Source organism: Capsicum annuum, chromosome 3, assembly GCF_002878395.1.
Source record: "Capsicum annuum cultivar UCD-10X-F1 chromosome 3, UCD10Xv1.1, whole genome shotgun sequence".
NCBI classification, from domain to species: domain Eukaryota; kingdom Viridiplantae; phylum Streptophyta; class Magnoliopsida; order Solanales; family Solanaceae; genus Capsicum; species Capsicum annuum.
The window spans coordinates 148101399-148110715 of record NC_061113.1 but is presented as its reverse complement, the minus strand read 5'-3'; the positions used below and the strand labels follow the sequence as shown (position 1 = coordinate 148110715).

General features: G+C 33.3%; 1 pseudogene; it reads left to right on the top strand.

Moving 5' to 3' along the window:
• The first annotated feature begins 2749 nt into the window (after positions 1–2749).
• On the top strand, positions 2750–9071 carry LOC107865202 (annotated as a pseudogene).
• Positions 9072–9317: the final 246 nt, after the last annotated feature.

The window sequence follows — 9317 nt, the reverse complement described above, 5'->3', positions numbered from 1 at the left end:
AACTGAGTAAATTTTTTTTTGTGGATTGGAGAGAGATTTGCTTCAAAAGAAGGCTTGCGAAGGCTTGTCTTCCGCAATGCCCTCTGCCTTTCTATTTATAGAATGAACTTACAAATTTACATCTCTGCTGTTTTCTAAAAAGTAATGAAAATTTAATAAAGTGGGGCCTATCCCTATCTAACTTCTCCTAAAATTCTAAGTTACGTAAAGTAAAGCCTAAAAAGGTATCTAACTTACATACAATTTCTAAATCTAAAGAAAAATAGTCAACTATAGTGGCTACATATACATTTTTTCTACGTAAAAGTCTAACAAATTAATTAATGTACAGTATCTTGTCTCCGTTGTTTTTTGTCGTATCTGCTCCATTATTGCTCTGTATCTGCTCTATTATTGCCCTGTATCTGCTCCATTATTGCTCTTTATCTTTATCCTTCCAGCTGGCATTTTATCTTCTTTATTCTAGATGTACCTCTGGAATAATATTATCTTCTCCATTGCACCTCGAACATTGGTGGTCTGGATATTTATGTCCAATTATCTTACAGTATCTCGTTAGTAGTCCATCTGAAATAAATCCCTTTTTTATTGCTCGTGCGGTAGATTGTTTTTCTGGGTTGAGTAGCGTCAATATCCACTGTCTTACATCTTCCATATCTGCTTGTCTTAGTTCTTTTGAATTTGAGTATATCATTTGGTGGTCTCTTGAATAGTAGCTCCATATTGGATTTCCGTTAGCGTAGTTATTTGCTAGTTCTTGTATAATAGTAGCTAGTCCAATCAGTCTTTTATTTGCGTAAAAATCTGGTATCTCTATTCTTGGTATCTCCGGTTGTCGCGATATATCTTCCGGTATAATCATATCTCTTTCTCTGATATGCAGGATGCCATGAGTTAAGTGTAGCAGCTATCTGGTAGCTCTCGTAGCGTTTGGTTATATACTTTTTCTTAAGAAAGAGATTTTATTCTTGTAAATTTATTAAATTTTTATATGAGATGCTCATATTTTTAGAAAACAAATTCAAAATTTAAAATTTATAAATTTTACTATGATCTGAAATTAACATGTAAATAATTAAATTTCATTTTTAATAATTATAAATATTTAATAAATTTATGTAAATATATAAGTACAATATTTACACATAATTGCTTTGATTCACCGAATCAACAATTTCTAAGCTAGCTTTACCAATATTTCGAGCGTCGCTATCTTTTCCTGCCAACAAGTGTGTTTTCCTGACCATATATTTGAGATCCGGCTCCTCTCCATTTCCACTCTCTCCATTTTCTTCAAGTTTTCATCTTGATTGATGACACATGACCTAATTAAATTGAATGATTAAAATTTAATTTATTTCAAACTAAATCTCTAATCATGATTAATATAATAAATATATTATATCAACTAAAAATAAATTGTTTATTTCTTTCCTTTCTCAATAAACCCTCCAAGACTAATTATTTCTCTAAATTTTCTCTCATTCCCTCAAAAATCTATCAATTCTAATTTGACAACACCTAAAAATATACCTTTCTTACACACATTTTTAATTAGATTACTTATTACTTATATAACATATGTTTCAAGAAGGGATTAACGAGGTGAAAAAATAAATAGAAAATATGTCATAAAGTATTTTTATCTTCTAAAAAAAATTTCACATGGTAAATTATAAAGACGATGAAGGATTTCAATTTCTTCGTTTCTTTTTTTACTAGTCAAATTTTTTTTTCACGATCTTCTTGATTTCAGTTGAAGTGTAAAGAAAAAAGTATAAGAAAAATATAATACATAATTAAGATGGAAAAATTATCTTGACTATTACAACCTTTAAAATAGAATTGAAGTAACCCTTCGGAGTCATCCTCATTTTTTATGTGCATCATTAGCTGTCAAATTAGAACTGATAAATTTTGAAGGGAATAAGAGAAAATTTAGAGAAATAATTAGTCTTGGAGGAAATATTGAGAAAGGAAAGAAATAAACAATCTAGTTTTAATTGATATAATATATTTATTATATTAATTATGGTTAGAGATTTAACTTGAAATAAATTAAATCTAAACCAGTCAATTTAATTAAGTCATGTGTCATTAATTAAGATGGAAACTTCGTGAAACGGAGAGAGTGAAAATGAAGAGAGTGGAAGATGGATAAGCACATGCACAACTGCTCCATGATTGACCGGAGAAAATAAATTACAAGATGATTTTTTAGATTTTGAAAAAAGCTATGAGAAGAATCAACATCTGCTCTTTTCTAACCAACTTGACGTTCAAACAAAAGGCAAGTTGTGGCTTGATTTACTTTAAAATTCTTTTTTTTTTTTTAAGTTGTTTTTTCCGCCACCTCCTTTTTTTTTTTTGTACATAAATACATAATCATGTTTGTTGCATGTTCCACAAGCAAAAGAAGATGGCAATTTTGCAAGTTGGTTTCCAAGTGGGCGGGGAGCCTTTTTTAAAAATTTCCATTTGCTTGCCTAATTATGTTACAGGGCTAGCATGCGGTTTGTAATTTATCCATACAGTTCATTCTTTATATAGATCGGATTAGGACCGGTGCAACAGATTAGATTACCTAAAGCTAAAATATACTCCTAAAAGACCTTTAAACTTCTTTTATAAAGAGAAAATCATCCCTCATAATTAAATAAGATAATATATTACTAAACATGTAAGTGTTTTTTCTTAATTACCAAACATAACAATATTTTACATTTTGTAGCATATCACTACTGAAAATTATAAAATCATCCCTCGTAACTAAATAAGATAATATATTACTAAACATGTAAGTGTTTTTTCTTAATTACCAAACATAACAATATTTTACATTTTGTAGCATATCACTACTGAAAACTATGGCTATGGGAATGATTAATTAGCGTCGGTTAGACAACTGTTGCTATAAATTATCTATGACAACGATTGTAACAGTCACATATTATTATCAAATCTTTTAGGACATTCAATAAATTAAACTATCGCATCTTCTATGCAACCATCCTAATAAACTTATCTATGGTAACAGAAGTTACAACCGTCACTATAGAGTATATATAACTACGATTATATTATGCTGAAAAAGACAATACTCGAAAGTTTTTCCTTCAACTATTTAGTTTATCCGCCAGTTTTAATATATTTATTTTAGAAAAAAAATTAAATCATACAAAATTGATACATTAGGTTTAGGACGGCCCTATTTCTCTCATTTTACTCTTTTGAACACTCAGAAATGGAGCTACAACCACGACAAATTTTCTTCACCAATATCACTCACTGCATGTATTGTCTTCGATTATACGTCTTCTTTGTGCTTAGCTATTTCTCCAAGTTAATTTTCTTCTCTGGACTTTACAATCTTCGCTCTTACAGTCACTACCAGAAATTAGGCCTATGGCAATAGATTTTTTGACGACGATTATAAAAACATTGCGATAGATGGTCTATTGCAACAGTTCCAACCATTGCAAAAAAAATTATTCGAATAGCTCTATAACCGTTGCTATTGATGGATAACTATTGTGATAGGGTGGCCTATAACAACATTTACTTGAACCGTTGTCATAAAGTCAGCTATGACAACACTTTAATGAAAAAAACAAAGCTATTGCATCAATTTTCATTTTTTTCCTCTCTATTTTTTCACAAAATCCGCCAAAATTTTTAAAAATATATAACAATAAATTAAAAAAATATGTAAGAAAAAAGTTCTCAATTCACTCTCACTCTCCCATGGTCGACAAACACCAACTACTCACTCTCCATTGCCGACAAACACCAACTACGAGCTTGTGAATAATTAACTCTCAATTTATTCCTCGAACAGTAGAGTGGCTGCTAATTTTGCCCTAGCATCAATAAGAATTGTACGCAATTTGCAGATGCACAACACGAGCTTATGAGGGATCGGATGCGCAACTTTGCCAATTGTATGCATCTTTGTCAATTGTAAAAGATTTTCTTCTCAACTATTGGGTCTTCTTCCTTGGGTTATTGCAGATCTCGAATTTGAGGTATGCTTTCTATTCCATCTAGTAGCTCTTTTTCTTCCAAAATTGTTCTAAATTCATTTTATTGCTTGATTGTTTGAGCTACTTTTATTCTTCCTATTATCTATTTAGGAATTTGTCATATTTTTAATTTTTACGACTAGATAATTTATTATGAAATATATCAATTTGTCGATGGTCAATTATTGTCTCTCTACCTTCGCAAAGTAGCGGTAAGGTTATAGGCTGTGTACATACTACTTGGAATGGCAATGGGGGTGGGGTGGGTGCGGAGTGGCGTGGGCTTATTGCTAAGCAGGGCGAGGCGGGGACAGTCTCCACATGAGGCGAGGCGGGGCAGGGTGAGGCGGAGTGGGGCAGAGCCTTAGACCAATGCTTAATATCTTTCTCAACTTCACATTGAGTGTAGTTAGTTCCAACGTCCACGTTTGCTTAAGGCACACTCTCGTTCTTCAGGTTCTGAAAGTTGTGAAGCCATGGCAACTAAAGAATTGGATGAAATGCCCAACATATTCTCTAGAGAAGCAATTCGTGTCATTCTAGCATTTGGTGACATTAAAGATGCCCTAAATGGATAACCACAAATACGAATTTTGTTTCGCAATTTAATGTATACAGACATATTAAGATCACGCCTTCGTGAAAAGTCAATACATTTAGTAAGCACGGTGTCTTTAACATTTGATATAATCAGTAATGGTCCATTTCTGTTACTAAGTTGTTAAAAACTAGTAGTGTTTGATGTGAATTTTGTTGTTGCCAAATAGACAACCCTGTAAACTTTGGAGCTCCAATTTGCTCAATTTTTAAGCTGTGTTGGGTTCTCCAACTTATTTAATCTTTTCCAGTGAAATACAAATTGCGAAAGAACATTTATGAAACAAAGATGTTTGAGATTAGCCTTTGGGACGGGCAATCCTCTTATTGAATGTCACAATACCTTTTAACTTTCTTTTCCATGCTTTGGTAAATATAAGATATCAACTTTCCAATATCGGTCAAGTATAAATGATGTTTATATATGTTATTTTACACATATACTAAAAATATCTTTCTTTTCTTCTTGTTTTGCTATAGACTAGCACCCCTCTTAAACAAATAGGTTTTCATGTGGACAAAGCTCATCTCAGACTATTTGTGCAACCAGTATTTATAAATTTATGTCAAAGTTAACAATGGTAAACTAGGAATTGGAGGCAATTGAGGAAAAGTCTTAGTAATGCCACTTGGTGAGTGTAAAGGTAATGTCTGCTGGCTGGTTCATCTCGGGATCTTGCAGCAAGTAAAGTTTTTAATTCTGTGTTTGTAAGAAAGCAGATCAATCAGGGATATCAACTCGGGCTAAAGGGCTTTCATGGGAGGTCCCGTTGAATCTCATCGCGAAAAGGAAGGGACAGATAATGAAAAGTAATTTGACTGATTTACGATCTTATAGTAAAGTGTTGATGGTTTACTTCCCAGCGTCTGTATAGTTGAAAGATAGGTAAACTGATATCCTTTTTCTATTTACTTCAATTTTAGAAGCCTTTAAAAACAATTACATCTCCCCTTTCACTTCATCCTAACATGACAATACACGGAGCCACATGTCTCTACTTCACCCCTAGCTCCCATAAGTTGTTCCTAGACAGAGGTAGCAGGTGTTTTGATGTTCTTAGAATTTCCTTTGAAATGTTAGGCTTGACCTTATTTTGGTGGAAACCTGAAACTAAGTTGCGCGGACTCTTCACTTTTGATGCCGCACCTGTGCCGTATTCTCCAAAAATACACTAGCTTTGGTGAATCCGACATACACCCATTGGTATTTTTGAAGAGTCTGAGCAACATAAACCTGAAGTCAAATTATTTGCTATCCCTGTTTGTATGGTGAAAAGTCCATCTCAAAACTAGCGTATGTCCTTAATATGGACCTTTTCTGTTTTTGTTCCTTTATTCATTGGTTGTATTAAGAAGAACCAACGTGATATCTTTTCCTCTTAAGAATGCTATTGGTCTCAAGTGTGCTGTTGAATTTGAGGTTGCTGATTGCACCAAGAAAACATATCCTGATGGTACATTTGATGTCATATACAGTTGGGATACTATCCTTCATGTCTAGGTAATTCACCTCCTGTGTGGAGCTTTAAAATCTTTATCAACCAACTTATCTTCTTTATTTGTACTTTTTGATTTCTCTTGGTTCCTTCTTCAATTGATATACCACGTACTTAATTGCAATTTCTATGGTGAAAGTTGTCCTTTCTATGTGTACTCTTCCACGACCAACTTACAAGAGTGTCGTGCAACAGAGGATACAAACTGGATATACTAAAACTTGAGTTATACTTGACTCATTTCTTTCCTTCTGCAACAATATTTATTATTATCCTTTGACATGAACTCTTGGGACCCTTACCATGGTACATTCGAATGAAAAGACACGTGGAACTCTCACTACCATGCATTTAAAAGGACAATTTGGTATTTTGTATAAATTTGGATAGTTTTCTTTAATTTTTCATACTCTGTGATAAGTCAAACAATGTCACATAAAATGGTTAGAAAACAGTAAAAAATTAACTATATTTCTTCGATCTAAAAATCTAAACATCTGAACTGATGCTTTAAATATCAAATGTCCCAATTCTCAAAACAACTATATGAACTTTTGCTAATTATTTTAGGAAAGATGTTTGTGTTGTGTGAGTAAAATATGAATGAGATTAGTGCACACCGAGAGAACTATAGTGAACTTGTAGACATGAAGGCATGTTATCTCTGTTTATACATATTATTCAACATATGTTTCACTTGCCTATCAAATTTTTCTAGTGTTTGTCTTCGAGAAATGTTTAAATTTCATGACTAACAATGTGGTGAGCTGCTTATTTTGATTTGATGTACTTCTAGGCAAATCCATGGTTGTGGCTGTGCAACCTGCAAAGGAAGCCATGGCAAGAAGAAACCTCTTATGAAGAACAGGAGAGTTGTTGTGACTGGAGTTGGTGTATTATCACCAATTGGTCATGATCCATACACGTTTTATAGTAATCTTCTTGAAGACATCAGTGGCATAAGTCAGATTGAGGCATTTGACTGTTCTGAATTTCCCAGTGTAATTTTTAATGGCTGCTTTAGCACGCCAAACTGCTTAGCTATCTTCTATTTTGACTAATGTACTTCACTATCCCCAAATACCTTTAAAGATGTTTTACAATGGTTTTTCTTGCGACAGAGAATTGCTGGGAAACCAAGGAGTTTTCAACTGATGGGTGGGTTGCACCCAAACTTTCAAAAAGAGCAGATAAGTTCATGCTTTATATGCTTAATGCTGGAAAGAAAGCTTTGGTAGATGATGGGATCACAAAAGATTTATTGTAGGACTTAGATAAGGCTAGATGTGGCATTCTAATTGGCTCTGCCCTTAGGGGGATGAAGGTAACAAATGAACTTGCTTAAGATATATGACCTATAGATTTGGTAAGTTACTTGTTGGATGAGATCAGATTATGATTGAAAGAACTGTTTCTCCTTGTTTAAAAAATGGTTGAAAGAACTGTTCATTCAACATTGATTGAAACAAATGCAAGGTTGGATGGGTCCAAGCTACTCAATCTCCACTGCATGTGCAACAAGTAACTTCTGTATATTAAGTGCTGCAAATCACATAATTAGAGGTGAAACAGTAAGTGGGTGGATTAATCTTACTCCATATTTTCAGTATGTAATTTCCAGACCATGTGAAGTATAATGACACCTTCTATATCATATCATGGAAATCTGCTGGATATGATGCTTTGTGGGGGATCAGACTCGGTAATTATTCCTATAGGTTTGTTAAATATAGTAAAACAATCTGGGGAATGATGTAGTTATTATTCATTCTCAAAGTTTCCATCTTTAAACTGTGATTGGTGACAGGCTTGGGAGGTTTCACTGATTGTGGAGCCCTATCCCAGAGGAACAGTGATCCAACAAGGGCTTCACGCCCTTGGGATATGGTATTGCAATCAAATTTCTCTATTTCTTAGTCCCTTCAATCAATTCTTGATGAAATTTCTGCTTTCTGATGCATAAATTAGATTATGCTACTTGATTTATTTTGAAATCAACAGCATAAGTGTCATTATGTGAACAATTAAGCATGGATTTCAGTGTTGTTTCTTCTAAAGATGAACTTCTTAAAAATGAACATGTACAAATGGTTGCTATTTCCTACACGTGTAAATATTTTACTTTAAATAGGAAAAGAAAGGAGAATATCTTCGAATTGTGAGTCATGTTTGCTAGTACTTTGTTATTTTCCTTTTGAAATTTCTACCTCTTACTAGCTTGGGGATTATTTTCTTAGTTTTGCTCTTAAAGGTCCATGCTGCTGTCTACTCAATCTGTATTTGATTTCTTGTTGGAGCAGGACCGTGATGGATTTGTGATTGGGGAAGGATCGGGTGTCTTACTCTTAGAAGAACTCGAACAGGCAAAGGTATGCCTCCACTTAGCCAATATGTAGATATATACATATGAGAATGTGGAGTTACTTTGATCCATTCCGAAGGTTTAGTCAATTTGATTATAGCTGTGGTGTGTTTTCTCGACTGATTAGCTAACAGAAGAGAAAGGCAAAAATATATGCCGAGTTTTTGGGTGGAAGCTTCACTTCTGATGCTTATCACATGATAGAGCCACATCCAGAAGGTAATTTGATACGTGAAAAAGAAATAAGGAAATTACCTTATGCGTATTGTTGGTATTCCAGCTCAGATTTGATGTTGTCTATAAAGCCATTTCTAATGATTGCTTTTATGTACTTTACAAAATAGGAAGTGGAGTTGTTCTCTGCATGGAAAAGGCCTTGGCTCATTCTGGGGTGAAGCGTGAAGATGTCAACTATATAAATGCTCATGCTGTATCAACCCCAGCTGGTGACTTAACGAATACCAGGCCATTTTGTTTTGAATTATGAGATTATTAATGAATGATTTTGTTTTGTGATGTATATATATATATTGTGTTTTAATTTATTATGTATGTAAATAAAAATTTACATTAATACGAGTGACTATTTATATAAATCGTTTCAATTTAATAACATGTGGCAACAATCATTACAATAGATCAATAAATCATTGCAATAGGTAGTCAAAAAGCGTTGCAACAGAATAACAAAAGCATCACAATAGATGCTATTGCAGTGATTTAATGTCGTTGCAATATAATCTATTGCAAGGGTTAGTAACCGTTGTAATAGATGAAAATAAGCATCTCAATAAGTAATGAAATAGTTGTAATAGATAATCAAAAAGCGTTGCAACAGAA